This window comes from Sinocyclocheilus anshuiensis, unplaced genomic scaffold, assembly GCF_001515605.1.
Source record: "Sinocyclocheilus anshuiensis isolate Anshui unplaced genomic scaffold, SAMN03320099.WGS_v1.1 scaffold1254, whole genome shotgun sequence".
NCBI lineage: Eukaryota > Metazoa > Chordata > Actinopteri > Cypriniformes > Cyprinidae > Sinocyclocheilus > Sinocyclocheilus anshuiensis.
Window position 1 is genome coordinate 148,504 of NW_015557130.1, and position 19,454 is coordinate 167,957.

At 38.4% G+C, this 19,454-nt stretch overlaps 1 pseudogene; it reads left to right on the plus strand.

Annotated features, from left to right (window-relative positions):
* The window catches only part of LOC107677937 (POC1 centriolar protein homolog A-like), a 74,106-nt pseudogene that overhangs the window by 8,441 nt on the left and 46,211 nt on the right, over window positions 1-19,454 (plus strand).

A 19,454-nucleotide genomic window follows, 5' to 3' on the forward strand; every position in this document is an offset into this window, starting at 1 on the left:
ATACAGTGCTTTACGACAATAAACAGAAAGATTCTGCTTAGTGCAAAGTTGTCAAACATCTTATGTAGATAATCATCAGAATATTCTCAAAAGTATATACCATATGTACACTACCATTAAGTGGCAAAATATGAAATATGTGCATTCACAAACCATGCTTCTTGAATCTATGTATGTAATATTTCAACATTTTGAATTTGCGATATTTAAATTACACCATATTTATAATAATATAAAATATAAAAATTAATATAAAATATAATAATATATACAATCTATCTATCTTTATATTTAAATTGTATAAAAATTTGTGTGTGTGTGTGTGTGTGTGTGTGTGTCTGTATGTATGTGTATATTTGTAAGTCATTTGTAAGTCGGTACGAGTCAGCTCAGATGTTGTGACTTGTAGTTCGAAGGTGTTTTGTAATAATAAACATAAAGACCTTGTTTGCACGGCCATCTGCATTCAACCTCTGTTCACCCAAAAACTACAGTGAGTAATTGTTAAAATGATCCAGAATCAAATTGGGTCATTCTGTGTCAACTCAACCACGGGTCCCAGGCTAAAATTATGATTTTTATCATTTCTGTTTTTGTGGTGAAAGAAATGCGTAAATAAAGACAAAAGCTGAAATATTAAATGTCACAGATGTATATTTATGGAGTAATGCACTATTTTGTAGAGATGGGTCAAAATGGCAAATTTCCCCTGAGATTCAGAGCCAGATTACAGACGAGTAAAAACGACTTCATAAAGATGACAGCGTCATGATGTTAGTTTCACACAGAGATTGGCAGCTCTGTTAGTAAAATCTGTTGACTTTAGCAATCTTTGTTGCATTATAATGGTGACCATTCAAAAATGGGAAACATCACTTCACAAGTATTTTTTCCCAAAAATGTACATACCTTTAACTCAAGAATATCCTTTTTATTTTAGTTTTTAAACTTCTCTTTTGGCATCTTCATGTTTAAAGCCCAGTATGGTTCATTTCTGGATATATTGGGATCTCAGGATCCAGGAGTAAACTGTTAAATTGTGCACATTTTCAGAGGTCAAAAACCAAATGTGGGTCACTTTGCATAAATATGATATACAGTACATTTTTTCATTTAAAGAGAAATGTCCGAAGAACAAAGTGTTGAAACTAGAAACGTGTCTTGTTTCCCTATATCAAAGCACAATTGCATAGATCATACCTTCCTGAGAGCCTTGAATATTATTTTTATATCTTTATATTTATATTTGTATATTTAGACTTGATTTTTATTTTTGATTATTATTTTTCTGATGTTTGCCTGTAACTCAAGTAGTGTTAAACATATTTCAATATCCTTTTAGATGTTGGTTCTTAATAAACTTTCCTGTTGATATCTTCATTTTAAAGCCCCATTTGGTTCATTCCCATATGTATGGGGATCTCAATGTGGCTCCATGTCTGAACTGTTGAATGTTACCAATTATCAGAGTTTAAAAACAAATGTGGGTCACTTTTCATTCAGCTGATATTGTATTACTCAGTACATATTCGTTAATAATGTGTAATATTTTGGCTTTTGTGTTTGATTTATGTTTGTCGTAATTTAGCCAAGTTGATTTGACACAGAATTACTTTTATCATATCCTACCCATGATCCAATATGTTAGTCGGTTACAACTGCCAAAGAGACTATTAATAATGTCAGATCTGTCTGGACCATTATTTGAAGCTAAAGTGTGTGATTCCTGTGTCAACAGCAAAACCAAACGGATTGTTTTCAAACAGATGCTCAAACAGTGGAAACTAATGTCAGGGACACCGTGTTTGACTCCTCGGGGACTCGGTGACACTAGGGGGCAGCAAAACCCCATCAACTTAGAAGCCCTTTGCGCAGCATCTCTGAATACTGCAGGGACTGGATTGAATCAGATACTTCTACTTTCATGCCGTTTTCCACAAGTGGTTCTGTAGTGTTTCTAGATGTTTGACACATATTAAGAGCCTTGCCCGCTCCTCATACTCATAGAAATTAAACCTTCTGATCTGCCAGCGACTAATGCTCCCATACGTCTTTTCTCTCAATCAGCGAGATGCTGGATGTGTGTTGGTGCAGAAATAACTGCTTCAGAGGCTGATAATCATGTTGTCTCATCACGATCACATTGAGACACTGCGCTTGTCCATCCGATCCTTCTTTACACGTTACAGAGAACAGAGATAGAGAGCTGCCCTCCAGATTACACTGATGATGATCATGAACTGGATTAGATCTGTAGCCCAGAGTCATGAACATGAGCACTGAAGTTCAGCGTCTGACACCACTGATGAAAATACTGCTTCTCATATAAAAACACTGCAGTTTTCAAATCTGAGGCACACATGCAGTGTCATTTACTTAGACCCAGTGCACAATCTGAAATATATGTGGAGTACGCCTATTTTAATCGCAATAAACAGGCATGTGCTTGGACACACAGGGATGCTGCGTATCCTTCACACAACTTCATGAATGAACTCCGTTACATTATTCTGAAGCAGTCCTGGTTTACAAAGGTGCTAAAATGACGAAAGCAAGCGCACTTTCAGTTGCGGCTGCAAAAATAGGAAACTGGCGAAATAATGTGTATTTGTGTTTGCGCTCAGGAGAGCTTCCAAGGTTTCTATTTACAACATGTTTTTGTAGCGTTGAGCATTGTAGCCAATCACAGGCATATCTGTTGATTTCTTGAATGCAATGGCCAATCAGAAGTGTTGAAGTTTGGGCACAAGTGTGCCCTCACTGCTCAAAACACCAGAGTTTTTTCAGTGCTGAGCTACGCAAACTCGTGAATCCTCTCATTATAACAAGGTGTCATTAATTAAAACAGATCTTTGTGAGATTGTGATGTTGTGATGTTCATCACGGAGCCAAATAACCTTCCAATACGTCTGTAACCATGTTTTGCATTTGATTTAAGTGGACAGTGGCCAGTAACACTCCTTGCACAAGTTCATTATTTGTGGTGTGGAGTGTGCAAATAATGAGGGTAAAAAATAACCCTACTTCTTAGCGGATAATCAGAATGATGAAAAAAGCATGTAAACTGGAGCGAAGTGGTTTGCTCATGTCATGTAAACATCTTACTGCGATTAAGTCCTTACTCTGATTACTGGAAATAATCACATTATTGGTGCACATGTAAACGTACTGACTGTTGGAAACTAGGGATGTAACGATTCACTCCACTCACGATTCGATTCACGATTTTGATTTCACGATTCAATTTTCTCACGATTTTTTTTAACAAAATGAGATTGAAGACATTGTACAGTAAATGAAAAGGTGTCGTTTTATTAGGCTATTGCTGCACGTTTCTTTGTGAAATTAAAATATAACAAAACTAAATTTAAATTTTAAAACAAACCCCAAGTCATACAAGTAAGTTACACAAATAAAAGATATCTCTTAATATGAACAAACTAAGGCTTTGTCTGTGCTCTTTCCATTTAAAATTAGAGGCAACCACTGGATTTATTCATGATTCAAACAAAGATGCAGAACGAGTAGTTTTTAATTTAAATTAGACTGTATAATTTCGAAATTTGAAGCAAAAACAGAATGGTCTGACTTTAGTTTTGGGAAAATATACTACATAAAACATATCTGAATGAAACAGCAGACGAGCTGAATGAGACACAGATTCACTCTCTGCCAGCAGGTGGCGCTTATGAACAGCAATGATACAGTGTTTCCTGGGTTACCGCTGTAAACAAAGCACTTTTAATATGCATTGTTCAGAAGCAAGAAGAAAAGAAAATACCACGTAAACTTTTCTAAAGACAGTCAGTTCCCCTCAGAGATACATTCATATAAACTCCTAGTCCTATTGTATCGCGATTTGTTTGGAATTTCAACCGATTTGAATCGTCACATATTTGAATCGATTTTCAACTGGCTCGCGGTTAATCGTTACATCCCTATTGGAAACAGTCGTGCTGCCCAACATTTTTGTGGAAACCGTGATACATTTTATTTTTCAGGATTCAGAGATGAATAGAAAGTAGGGCTGCCCTCGACTAAGGATTTTTCTGGTGGACTAGTAGTCGTTCATTTGAAGCATCAGTCGACTAATCGCACGTTTATTAATAAACCATTTAAATCATGTTAATGAGCCTTTAATTGCCTACATAGCCTAATAAGCGCTCAAGCGCACACATAAAGCTTGCCACGGTGCACCGGCAGAAGTAATGATGATGAATGTGTTAGGGAAAAACAGTCAGATTAAACTGCATTAACATTTGAATAATCTATTGATAAACTAGTATTTTTTGTGTTGTCGGTTTAAGAGATTAATTCGGCGACACTGACTCGGTATGCGCCTGCGTGCAAGTTTCATACGGATTACATAATCTGAGAATTTTTTTTTTTTTTTCACATTTGAATGGTTTCATTTGAAAGTAGACATATAGATATATTTTTCATGTCTGTAAGGCAAGTTTACACTGAGTTTCGCGCTCAAGTTCACAGAGACCGAGACGGCAGAAAGCGCATCCTGTTTGCTTTCATTATTTTACAAAAGCGCAATGTTTTGTTGTTATAGTGAGTGCACACAAATAAACGTAGAGGCTTTACAGATTCGAAATATGTATTACTTTTATCTGTATGAGTATTTTAATAGCAAGTGACTGCTGTCCTGCTGTGAGCGCTACTGTTCAGACACTTGAATAGCGCACATTTTTTCAGATGATATGGCATATTTGAGGTCGATGAACGATAGGCGAGTGTTTGGATGTACTGTATTACCACAAAATCCAGTCGTTAAAAATAAATGTTTCGATGGAAGATGCGTGGAAATAATGTGTGATGTTCTGTTAATGTCAGGAAAGGGGAATCGACTGTGTTTCGAGCGCATACAGGAACAATGCGCAGTGTGAGCTTCTCCAGTGACGGACAGGCACTCCTCACCTCTTCTGATGACAAAAGCATCAAAGTCTGGACCGTTCATTGCCAGAAGTTCATCTTCTTCCTCAACCAGCATATCAACTGGGTGCGCTGTGCCAAGTATGTGATTTCACAGTTACTATGGGGGCCGCTGAATGCTTGAATCTGATTGGCTGACGAACATTATAAGGTGTGCAGTTATTTTCAGGGAAACACACGGCTAAAGTAGTTCCAGGCTGGGCTCGACCACATTACATGTCCATATCACTTCGCCAAACAACTTCAGCTATTCAGTTAAGAAATTAGTCCTACACACAAGAGCGTTTTAATGACAGAAACCTAATGAATGTCTTCGATAACATCATTTGAACAATGTCTTGAGGTGTGGTAACCGTAGTATTTCAGAATAATTGACACTCGGTTGTGCATTATTTTTTAATAATTCAACGGCTAGACGTCAATTATTTGTTACATAAACACCACCATAATGTCACAGGGTTTCCACGGTTATGTAATAATAATAATAATAATAAGGGATCTTTCTCTGCTCTAAAATATTTCATTAGCAGCTCATTGTTCAGTCTCCCTGATTTCACAACACTTTCTGATTTATTGGCTTTTGTACTTTAAAAAGTAAATGAGGCCAAACTATTTGAAATATTCTTGTCATGGCGAGCCGCAGGAGTCACATGACTGATTCACAGACATTGATATATAGCGAGTCAACCATACAAAACACTGAAACAAACGAGAGAGAACAGAGATGCATGTGTTAAACCGGCAGAAGGTTTATCTCAGGACCAGAGCAGTTAATGGTGCGATGGTTAGAGTTGAACTAGCCTATCTTAACTAGCTTACCATCAATCCTGTAGGTTTTCACCAGATGGGCGTCTGATTGTGTCAGCCAGCGATGATAAAACAGTGAAGCTGTGGGACAAGAACAGCAGTGAGTGCATTCATTCGTTCTGTGAGTGAAGGGCCGCGGTATAGAGCTGAGCTACACTGCTAGCACACACTTACAGCAGCCTCTGCACTCTTATTCCAGACATGTGAATCACGCTGACTTTCACCCCAGTGGCACCTGTATCGCAGCCGCCAGCACTGATAACACTGTGAAGGTGTGGGACACTCGCACTCACAAACTCCTGCAGCACTATCAAGATGAGCCTCACTTCACAACACAGCTCATACGTGCGTCTGCTAACACGAGTGCTGCTTTTTGTTGTTGTGAGATACATTGCTAATGTTAGATAAACTATTAAAGTTGAGCTTTTCATGCAATGTTATACTTTTACTGTGAAAAGTAGATACAGTCTTTTTTAAGAGGTTCAGGCCCTATTTCGTCAGTTAATATGTGACTGCACGTGTTATGCAGCACCTTTCAAATTGTGTAGCTTTAAGAAATTAATATGCTTCTGCATATAATAGCGTATAAAAGGAATCATTCATGTCTGGAGCACAAATGCTGCAGGCCAACACACACAATGAGCAGCGTGTATATTTACAAAATACATATATGTGTCATGGTTCAACATGATCAAGTAATGCGTGAACACAAAAGTGTAGATATGTTTTTCTTTTTGAATGTGTACATACTAGTGCACAGGTTGTACAGTATGTAGATAATGTTCTAATTAACAGCTTGAGAATTATCTGAAGCGCATGTGAAGTTGCTTTAGCTGTAGTTTCTGCATTAGTCTGCTGGGGGCGTGTTACGCTCGCTGGTGTTCAGCGTCCATTCATGAGGAGCAGAGGCTGTCAGTCCTCAGAGACTCGGAGAGAGGCTGCTCTTTCCACATTTACTGACTTCAGGTTAATGAGAACGTTTGCATACAATCACAGGGTCTTTTCTTCGGATCTTCAGTTCAATGAAAACACCTCTTCTATAATGGGCATGCTTTTCATTAGAATTACTATTGATATTTTCTGGGGAGCATAACGTGAAATATGTCAGGGTCATACAACTGCTCTGATATCATAGTAAAGAAAAACAAGGCATTTAAAGAATTAAATTCTTAAAGAAAAAAAACATTAATTAGATTTAAAATATTTTATTATTATTTCTTAGAAAAAAAAAAAAGAAAAAAATATATATATACATATATATATAATCTTTCACTGCTTATTAATGTTTGGAAAAACTTTTGTCCTCTAAATCGGAGTCATGAGAGGCAGCCAACATACAAAAACAAGCAGAAAAAAATCATACAACAGGAAATAAAATCACATACGACACCTGCAGACCCTCATAACTGTGTCAAGGTTAATAAGTCTGTCTCATGACAAAGTTTAGTTCGGATGAATTCATAGTTATTATATTTGTGATACGAAAACATATATGCAGTGCGAAAAACACGATTTGTGCTGATCACAGTTAGGGTTGCAAAAAGGTGGAACATTTCCAGTAAATTTCGGAAACATTCCAGAAATTTTGGAAACTTTCCAGGAATTTTTGGAAAGTTTCTAGAAATTTTCCACCCCTTTGCAACCCTTCTAAATATATCAAACAAAATCATGGGAATATGACTGTTGATTATATATTTTGCTCAGCCCTAGTTCCAAAGTACTGACAAGAATGAGACATTTAATTTTAACACGTAGGCCTGTTTTTGGCTGTGTTTAGACTGCAAGGCTTAATGCATGGATTCAATCTTTTGAACACAAGATAATATAACAATATAAAAGAATTACAAATGACTCGTGGTGCATTCTTCTGAAGCCATACAATATCTTTTTGTTAGGAACAAGTAACAGTGTAATGCAAATGAATATTCCAGGGATTTTTGGAAAGTTTCCGGAAATTTTCCACCCTTTTGCAACCCTAATCACAGTGTAGTTCTTGTAAACTGTTCAGACCGGCTGCTATAGGTGGACTGTTGGGGAGAGCAGTGTGTTTGTGTGTGTGTCATGGTTGTGCTGTTTCAGTTCATAGTGCGATGGTGAACAGCCTGTCCTTCCATCCTTCTGGAAACTACCTGATCACAGCCTCCAGTGACTCCACGCTGAAGATCCTGGACCTGCTGGAGGGCCGACTGCTGTACACGCTCCACGGCCATCAGGTGACACAGCACCTGTGGGACATTTGGTGTAGAACTGACCACTTCTACTTGTGAGCTAGCTCGGTCTATTCAAACGCTCGATAATTTATCCTTGACTAATTAGTGAAATAATATTGAAATCCAATTCTTCTTCCTGCCGGGCTGACCCTGCACCAACATTCCTTTTGAAACACTGCGCCTCTGTCATTTCTGCTCCAATTTCACATCTTGTAAACATGTCTCTTACCTCTGCAACTGTTCCAGTTTCACTTAAAACGGCTGCTGTTACTCCTATTCTTAAAAAGCCAAATCTAGACCCAACTGATTACACTAATTATCACCCAATCTCCAACCTACCGTTTGTTTCAAAAATCATGGAAAAGGTTGTTGCCGCTCAATTGGAGTCATTTCTAGCTCACAATGAACTCTTTGATATGTTTCAGTCAGGTTTTCGTTCACAACACAGTACTGAAACTGCTCTAGTAAGGGTTATAAAAGACCTTCTCCTTTCTGGTGATTTGGGCAATCTTTCTATACTTCTACTACTCGATCTCAGCTCAGCTTTTGATACGGTCTCTCATAAACTATTACTCATGCGCCTCTCAGAGATTGGCATCTCCGCGATCGCTGTTCTGACTACTAATTATCGTCCAATTTCCAACCTACCGTTTGTTTCAAAAATCACGGAAAAGGTTGTTGCCGCTCAATTGCAGTCATTTCTAGCTCTCAATGAACACTTTGATATATTTCAGTCAGGTTTTCGTTCGCAACACAGTACTGAAACTGCTCTAGTAAGGGTTATAAAAGACCTTCTCCTTTCTGGTGATTTGGGCAATCTTTCTATACTTCTACTACTCGATCTCAGCTCAGCTTTTGATACTGTCTCTCATAAGCTATTACTCATGCGCCTCTCAGAGATTGGCATCTCAGGAGCTGCGTTATCCTGGTTTTCCTCATATTTGACAAACAGACAATACTACATCACCATACATAACTATAAATCTCCCTCTGTCCCTCTTAAACAGGGTGTGCCACAGGGCTCAGTCCTAGGGCCATTATTATTTATTGTTTATATTATGCCCCTCGGACAAATTATTCGCCGCCACGGTCTACAGTACCACTGCTATGCCGATGATATTCAGATATACACTTCCTGCCGACCTGACTCTCTCCACCAGACTGCATCTCTATTGTCATGCGTCAATGAGTTAAAGACCTGGCTTAGCTCCAACTCTCTCAGTTTGAATTTGACTAAAACAGATATCTTACTTGTCGGGCCCCCAACTGTAACAAAAAACATAACAAATGCCCCTAGATTTGACCTCGAAGCCACATCAATTATCCCATCTGCCACAGTTAAAAACTTAGGTATCATTCTCGACTCTTCTCTAAATCTAGATGCTTATATTAGTAAGCTCTCCAAAGTTGCATTTTTTCAACTTCGCCGTATTGCCAAACTCCGTTCCTTCATCAGTCCAAAAGATGCTGAATTACTAGTAAATGCTTTAATCACATCTCGCCTTGATTACTGCAACGCTCTTTTTTCCGAATTACCAGTACGCTCCATCTCTCGATTGCAATCTATTCAAAATTCTGCAGCGAGAATGCTAACTTACACTAAACGGTCTGCACATATCACTCCTATTCTATTCAACCTTTATCCTTGACTAATTAGTGAAATAATATTGAAATCCAATTCTTCTTCCTGCCGGGCTGACCCTGCACCAACATTCCTTTTGAAACACTGCACCTCTGTCATTTCTGCTCCAATTTCACATCTTGTAAACATGTCTCTTACCTCTGCAACTGTTCCAGTTTCACTTAAAACGGCTGCTGTTACTCCTATTCTTAAAAAGCCAAATCTAGACCCAACTGATTACACTAATTATCGTCCAATTTCCAACCTACCGTTTGTTTCAAAAATCACGGAAAAGGTTGTTGCCGCTCAATTGCAGTCATTTCTAGCTCTCAATGAACACTTTGATATATTTCAGTCAGGTTTTCGTTCGCAACACAGTACTGAAACTGCTCTAGTAAGGGTTATAAAAGACCTTCTCCTTTCTGGTGATTCGGGCAATCTTTCTATACTTCTACTACTCGATCTCAGCTCAGCTTTTGATACTGTCTCTCATAAGCTATTACTCATGCGCCTCTCAGAGATTGGCATCTCCGCGATCGCTGTTCTGACTCAGAGGAAGCTCATTCGCTGCTCATATATCAATCACATTACGCCTTCATTACCTCTTCCGATCATGAATGTCCGTTACACTTCTGTGTTCAGTTCTGTGAAGAAGAAATCCAGAAAAACGTTTCTACACATGAAACATGAAGCTAATAAACACACGATCATGACAGTATATGATTTGAATGTGATTTTCATGAGATTCTTCCTATTTTCATAACAATACAGGGTGTTTACATGAGAAATGTCTCGCAGGTGTAGCGATTAGCTTGATATAAAAGGCTACAAATACCATATTTCAGAAGTATCTGTTCTGTGTGTCTCTGTGTGAATGAATGGTGTAGAGCCGTGGTTTTGTTTACTACACACATACTGAAGCGTGTGTGACGCTCGCAGTGATTTTAGCGTCTGCCGTCTCACTAATGAGGACATAAATACATGAACAACATCCCCAGAACTGCTCTGAGAGTCACTTCATGAGCATTTGAGAAAACCTATCGTCATATATACAGTACATACAGAAACGTAAAGGCAACCCGTCAAAATAAAAATCTGATTTAACTTGAAGAAACTGTGACAGAAATATATTATTATTGTGCAGTAAAATGTATGTAATACTACTACTAGTACTACTAATACAATTCTTAAAACTTATTTTTTAAGAAATAATTATACTATTTCTTCCATGTTTTCATTTGAATAGTAAACAGAGTTTGTTAAATTTTCATTTGATTAAAAGATAATCGTGTTTTATGCCTTCATTTGATAACCAGAAAAAAAATTAAAAATACAAATTTCTGAAAAAAAAACAAAACATTTCATAGGACTATTGTAAAAATAAATTTGTAATAATTGAAGTTGTTTTATGCATTCAAATAATTAAACATACTTAAACACAGAATTTGGTAACAATAAAACAGAACAAGAGAAAAAAAAAAAAAACATTGCATAGGGCCCTGGAAATGCCATTTTTGTTAAACCTTTAATAAAATTATGTTAAATTAAGTTTCATGATTTTTATTAATTAGACATGCTTTTTAATTAAAACATTTTAATGTAATTATTAATCTAGAATTTTTTTCTATTAGGAAAAAATAAAACGGATTTCATAGGCCCCAAAATGAGTGGTTTTGGACGCCCTGCTTGATGCACTGAATCAGCACGCATGCTGCTCCAAAAGCCAGTTCATGACACATTAACATCTGCATTATTACATGATGCACACAGTCAAACATGAGATTTGGTGCTAGCAATGTCATGGGTTTGATTTCTTTGAGTGCAGTGTATGTCGCTTTGCATAAAAGTGTCTGTCAAATGAATCCATGTAAATAAATGCATAAAGGTAAGTTTAATCTTCAAGGCAATTCACAGCACCAGGGTTGATAAAGCATTTATGAAATATGCCTTTGTTTGATGGGTCAAAGTGTTACATTGTCCTGCTCTCGTTCTGCATTTGAATGAATTAATCATATCACAGAAGTGATGATCTGTTCATAGCAGCGCTGCCACTTCAGTGGAGAGATGGCTAAATCAGTCCTGTCCTAAGAGTGTTAAAAACTGACCGCCTGCCTATCAGCGGTGAGTCACATGCTTTACAAACCTGAATGCTCCTGGTTAGCGTTACAGTGGCGCTGCGTGAGTGTAGCGAATGCCTGCTAGTGAGATGAGAGAATAACCTCAGCCTTCCACACAAGCACACTGAGAGGTGAAAGAAGCTGGAAATAAATGCAGTACGTGAGAATGGAGCACTGTGATTGTTATTCTCCAGTGAACCACACTCGAGTCTAGAAACGGTGGTTTGGTGTGAAGTTCGTGTGCACTGCCGTACGCTTCCACATTGCTATGAACCACTATTTGAACCGCTAATTGTTACGCTTGCATGCTCCTGCTCACTTATTATTGTGTAATTCATTTCTCATTGCTGTTCGTCTCCAAATAAATGATCTTCAGAAAGCAGCTGGCCTTCTTCTCATCTGCAGCAACGTGTCTGTGGAGAACAAACACAGTGGAGCCGAACTCATGTTTGGACCTTCCAGATGCTCGCGGACCATCAGTGACCTATTAGTGGATTCATCTCAGACACATTTATGGCCTTCCGTGCTGATTTGAGGGTCTGGTGTTCTGGACTATGAAGCGCTTGTGTTGGCCTCTCCTGACTGACCTCATCTTCCTACACGCCTGTTGCGTAACTTCCCACTGAAAGCTTCTTGTTCAATCCACACTCACCACATTTGGAGCTGCTCGCTCAAACGACTGGTGTTGTTTTCCCAGCGGTATGCTCGGCCTTTAAATGAGAGGTTCACCAGCTTGTGTTGGTTTTAATCTCAGACTTCATACTGTTCAGCTGTATTCAGTCTATGATGTGCGCACTGTGGCTGATATGTGTTTCAGTTCTAATACTTGCAGGAGATTGCATACCTTACATACTTTGACAACATTCAAACAGCTTTGTGAGCAGTGATGAGTTGCAGCTCATTATCGCATTAGCTCCTCTGCAGTGGCTTCCTTGAGGGTTTGCAGTTACTCACACACTTCATCAGGGGATTGGGAAAGTGACATGTGTGGTGCAGATCTTAAAGAATCTTTTAAATAGCTAAATATTAGCCATGTAAACCTTTGATTCAGACTACCTTCTAAATCAGTTCCAGAAAAACTCGGTGCACATGATCAGTGCCGTGGCCCTCACGTCTTAAAGGGGTCATATGTAGGGATGTAACGATTCACTCAACTCACGATTCGATTCGATTCACGATTATTATAATTTTTTTACAAAATGAGATTTAAGACAAATTATAAATTAAATGTGTCCTTTTATTATTGCTTGGACAAAATGCTGCACATGCTCTTTGTGAATTGAAATATAACACTATAATAATATACTAATATAGCACTTGCATATTATTGCTCTTTTGTTGGTTTTGATTGCTTCTATTGTCCTCATTTGTAAGTCGCTTTGGACAAAATGGCTAAATATACTAAATACTAAATGACAAAATTTTAATATAATGTAAATGTAAATAACAAAACTACATTGATTTGATTTGAATTTGAAAACAAGCCCCAAATCAAATAAATAACGCAAATAAAGTAAATCTCTTCATATAAACAAAATACATGCAACATGAGCAGTTTTTAATCTAAATTAGATTTTATAATTTCGAAATTTGAAGCACAAACAGAATGGTTTGACTTCAGTTTTGTGAAACTATACATAAAAATATCTGCATGAAACAGCAGACGAGCTGAATGAGACGCAGATTCACTCTCTGCCAGCAGGTGGCTCTTAAAGCGTTTCCTTGGTTTCCGCTGTAAACAAAGCAGCGCTACGCTTATGAACTTTAATATGCATTATACAGAGGCAAGATGAAATTTGAATCGTCACATATTTGAATCGATTTTCAACCGGCTCGCGGTTAATCGTTACATTAATAGTCATATGATGCGATTTCAATTTTTCCTTTCTCTTTGGAGTGTTACAAGCTCTTGGTGCATAAAGAAGTAAGACTAAAGTCTCAAATCCAAAGAGATATTCTTTATAAAAGTTAAGAGTCAGCCACACATATCTACGTCATTTTGTAGGAAGATTTGCATAACGCCGCCCAAATGTTCACGCAAAGAAAGAAGGCGTAACTTTTATTCTCGCTGCAGTATTGTTGCTGCCGCCATGTCGTGGAGATGCTCTGTGTTTCGTTGTGAAAGCGAAACTACTTTGTTTGGTCTTCCAAAAGAGGACGATATCCCAGCCCAGGGTCGTCACATGTGGTTGCCGCAAGCCCTCCGGACGCTCCTTCGTCGAATCGACCGTTCTCAAGCCCACCGCCTCTGCTCACTCTAGCCGCGGTGTGTGACGCTGTGTTTTTGTTGTGAAAGCGAAACTACTTTGTTTGGTCTTCCAAAAGAGGACACGACTAGAAATCAGTGGTTAAGTTGTATTTACAACACTGTTCCAGAACACTTCAACCCAAATATTCAGATGTGTGCAGCACATTTTATGGAGGACTGTTTCTTGATCCTGGGAGAGTAGACTACAATGCCGGCTGTTCTGACTCACAGACTGTAAGTACGTTTTCATATTTAAAGAATTTGCCACTGATGATTCAAACGCGAGTTTTGAGCAGTGTAGAGTAGGGCTTGTTGTTTGTCGTTTCTCTGATCACAGATGCAGACAGGGTTTTATGTTTATGCGGCACGATGCAACGCAACGTGTAAAAAGACAGTATAAGTCATTATAATCAGTAATTATGTCCCCATTGGATGCAATGAATGCCTCGTTTATAATGGGTTCTAATGTTTTTGAATCATCACTCCGGCCGGACAGGGCATCATCACAGTATGGTGAGGGGCATAACATTTCCGTCACACGCTTGAGGTATTCGGCCAATCACAACGCACTGGATAGCTGGCCAATCAGAACACACCTCGCTTTTCAGACCGATGAGCTTTGTTAAAATCGACGCGTTTCAGAAAGGCGGGGCATAGAGGAGAAACAATAATGTACAGTATGTGGAAAATAATGTGTTTTTTGAACCTTAAACCGCATAAGCACATTTCATTACACCAAATACACAACATAATGTTCTTTTTAGCAACATCATATGACCTCTTTAAACATCGCAGCAAGGACTGGACTGATGGAAATCTAGTTATGAGTTAATAAAGTTTTTAAAGATAGCTTTGTAAGAATGCTTCTAAGTGCAATTCTTGAAAAATTCTTAAGTTCTCAAATTTTCTTCAGAGCATCTTATTCTTTTCCTAAGAGGAAAAGCTTTGGTGTTTTCTGATTGTATGGCAGTTCTTGCCGAAGACTCACTGATCGACTCAATGAAAAGGTGGTCTTTCTGCACTCCCTGCAGATTACGGTAATAATAGTGTTCAGCTCGACTGGAGTTACAACAGGTCATTATTATAAAATTAAATCAGTGTCCCTGTTTGACTTGTTTTAGAGTTGTCACAGAAGTTCAAATTCAGCAAATCACATCATGAGCGATCATTGTTCACGTTATCATTCACTTGTGTCACTCTGAGATCTCGTGCACATCTCTATGGGCTAAAGCTCAGTATTTGAAACAGCCCAGTCAATTAATTCAACATCCTACCTTTGGTGACTTAAAGGATTAGTTCACTTCCAGAATAAAAAGCTCCTGATAATTTACTCACCCCCATGGCATCCAAGATGTTCATGTCTTTCTGTTTTCAGTCGTAAAGAAATTAAGGTTTTTGAGGAAAACATTCCATGAATTTTCTCCAGATAATGGACTCCAATGGCGACCAACGGGCTGAAGGTCAAAATCACAGTTTCAGTGCAGCTTCAAAGGGCTCTGCTTCATTTTCTTAAAAAAAATTAATATTTAATATCATTTTTGTCTGACTGAATTCATTGAAATTGATAAAGTTAGACGCTGTAGTTGAGTAGAAGTGCATCGGCATCCAACAGTCCAGTGAACGTGCCTTTACTGATGCATTACAGCGATGATCAGATGAGACACATTTTGTAAATCCAAAGGCTGAATCTCATTCTCATACTAAAGTCTGTACTTCACTGCCGATAGCGTGTCGCTGTCAGTGTGAACGGCCCATAAGGGTTCACTGGGTTCTTGTAGCCATTAGCAAGTGTCTGTCTCGCTAGAAGCTGTCATTAGCTCTAGCCAGTCGGTCTTGGCTCTGAGAAGATCAGCAGGTGCTGCATGCTAACACACGACACACAGGGTGTATGTTGTGTCTGCGTGTGCTAGCCGTCCTCTGAGGCTCCTAGACTGGGACAGCAGTCTGTCTCTCACATGTGCTCTACAGGACTGTTTGAGCTTTACCCACCATATTCATCAGTAGATCTGTTTACCAGTGTTTGGTGCACAACAGAACACACTGGCTAGAGTAAGGAACGCTGAAACGCATGAAATCATTTTACTAATCAATTGTTAGTTGAATATATGTGAGTGAATACAAATCACTGTCATGATGCTAGTGTGTTGTGAGTGTTTGCCAAGGTGCTTGCATTCAGTTGCTAAGGTGTTCTTACTGGTTTTAAGTGTGTTGCTACGGTGTTGTTAAATGGTTGCTAGAATGTTATGCGTGGTTGCTATGTGATTCTTTACTGTCTGATGTGAAATTTATTAATTTAAGCAAAATACTGAATGTCTGAATATAGAAATATTCAATTATTTAAATGGGTGGCGGCAAGTCACTGAATCGTTCAGTCAGTCGATTTGTTAAAACAGCTGATTCATTCAGGAACGAAGCAAGTGACCATTCCAAGAGATTCTTTCAAAAATGATGATTATTATTATATATTGCACTAAGTTTATGTGCGTAGGCTATTGAATGAATAAAATATAGAAATCCCTTTCATTTCCAAAAAAATCTAACCAGTTGGAGCTGGAACGCCATCCCCCCTCGAAATTGTGTAGCAAAAACCATGGTTAATTTGTGGTTATGGATTAACTATAGTAACAATAGTTTTTTTCCCCCATTTTCTTCAAAATTGTTTAAAGGCTGAGATGTGAAGGTCATGATCATTAGACTTTTTGTTTTTGTTAAGTCCTGTATCTGAACTGTAAATCATGCTTTTTACAATCATTTTACGGTTTAATGTTACCATAGATACTGCCCTTCCCTGCTTATATAGTATTAATTTTATTTGTTCAGGTCTTAAAAAAAGGTCTTAAAAAGTCTTAAATTTGAACTTTAAAATCCTGCAGAAACCCTGCCGGGCCATCGGGCAGTCCTTATTCCTGAGCCCTGTGAATAAATCTGCCTTTTTAACAAATTGGTTGAGTGAATGTTTCAATGACTCAGTGATCAATCAATCACTTGCTTTGTTCCTGAATTGAATCAGCTGTTTTTTGATCGAATTGACTGAATGAATGATTCAGTAGCAACAGTGACTTGCCACTACCTACTGCCGGTTTTTGTTTTATTTTATATTTCTGTATTCAGAATGTTATATTTAAAGCATGAATCTCATTATGCAATTGTAATTGCAGTATAAATCCTTTCATGCCAGCCACACCGCTTTCTCCTTCTTTCCAAATCGCTCGGGAGTTTGCGCTCCCATGGCGTCTGCCGTTGCTAAGCAACCATGACGTGTGCTCGCCATGACGACGTGGAAGTTTCAGCACCGTAAGTCTCTTGCTGTAGCTCTACTACTAAATTCATTTAAAAATGGGTATCCCTGTACTGCTATGATCAGCTGTTCCTCCATCTTGGCTGAGCTTTGAATGTTGATAAGGAAAGGGTGAAGCTGATTGGTTGGTTCTTGTCACATGACCTGCGATGCACTTGCGGCATTCTGAAAAGTTAAAATGCTTTCATCTTGTTGCTGCGTATACATGCCTAGAAAAAAGCGCACGTCACTGCGCATGAACATCGCTTCTATTATGAGTACACTTTTGAAAATAACCAACTTGCGTGCGCAAAAGACGCGACCCATCCTTCTCCACATCTCCACCAGTTTACATTCCTCATTTTCACCTGCTGTCATCTCAACCTCTCCTCCTCTGACGTGGTCTTTAGACTCTTCAGGCTGGAACAAGTTCAGTCTTAGCACGTTAAAGCATACCTGTGTATATGCAGCGACAATGGCACGCTACGCGGAAGTAGATGGTTTATACCCTGCTTTACTACATGTTAAATGTAGTCCTATAATGATAAATTACACGTTACTCAGACTACAAACTGATGCACTGCCAAGCAGACGTTAGCATTAACCGTTCTTCTTTAGTCAGTTTCCTCATTCAGATTAGATTCTGTCATGGTGGAGAAACAGTTTGAAGAGGGTCTTGTTAGTTCAAGTTAGTTCAGCTGCTGATGTGTTTATAGCAGCTGTCTGAATAATAACACATCTGGTTTAATGACGCAGACGTTTAAAGAAAGTTTATCATCCTCTGTAGTACCTCCACAGTAACACAAGAACACACATTGGGCCTCATTCATGAAATGTGATTTACCCAGAAAACGCACTTCTCAAAGACACACCTCATATGCCATATATTCAGTCTGGTTCTTGTGAGATCACCTGGAGGTTTGGTTTGGTGATCACCCTGCACATAGTGTGGTCTGACTAAGCTTTATCTTACTACGCTCCTCACTGTCTGCCTCATTATCCTTGTTTTGTAGAACAGAATTAAAATAAAAATCTCTTTCCACTTCAGTTTTCATAGGTCACATTCCCTCTGTTTTTGACCCATTAAATATAACTATAAAAATGAATAATATTAATAATGGTATTATTGAACTATATTAAAAAAATACATTAATGATAAATAATAATAGATGCACTGCAATAATACTTTTATTTTGTAAAATAAAAAGCGAGTATTCAAGAAAAATCAAATTATTGTATAGTACACTTAAAAAATGCAATACTAATATTTACATTTTAATTTTTTCTCTTTTTATCTTCATTTTCACAACTAAAATCATCAAGCTTTTATTTTGGAGGGCTGCTGGCAGATAAGTTTATGCGCCGCCAGTTTTAGACTGAAGCGTTGTCACTGTGTAAATAAAGTAGGGATGCTCCGATTAGGATTTTTGCAGCCGATACGATTACCGATTTCTTGTCATCATGATTGGCCAATACCGATCCCGATTCCGATCATTTAAGCTTTCTGTTGACTGTCACTGTTAACCGGTGTGGTGTGCTTAGTGTACTGTACTCAACGTGGTGCGCTCAGTGTAGTGTCATCGATGCGTTTTTGTAAGAAAAATATCCATATTCAAAATGTTATAATCACTTTAATCTAGCTTGCGCTCACTGTTGTACACAGAAGCAGCTCCGGGCTGATGACGTATGTGTCTCGTGAAAACCAACGTTTGTTAACAGGAGCAAAGGAAGCAAAGTTTCCTTACTTTAGCAAAGGAAAACCAGTCTCCTCTTGGCTTATATCGAAATCCTCCGACATTCTTCTTTACAAATCCTTGTTTTGTACTTTTAATTCGTGACCGTTGTTTTGTTTTGATCTCTCCGCTGCGCTTCCGCATTCGTCACTTCTGAGCGGCGCATGCGCAATGCCGACCTCATACGTCATCCTCCCGGAACTGCTTCTGTGTACAACAGTGAGTGCAAGCTAGATTAAATTGATTATTACGTTTTAAATATGGTTATTTTTCTTACAAAAACGCATTGATTCGCTACAGGAGGCCTTTGTTCACCCCCCGGAGCCGTGTGAGGCACTTTTTTATTATGGATGGATGAGCTTTATTTCTCTTCTTTTGGACTGATTAACTGCAACACCCGCTGAGTGGCATTAAACAGCTTGAAAGATCAAAGACAATTTTTAATATAACTCCGACTGGATTCGTCTGAAAGAAGAAAGTCATATACACCTAGGATGCAT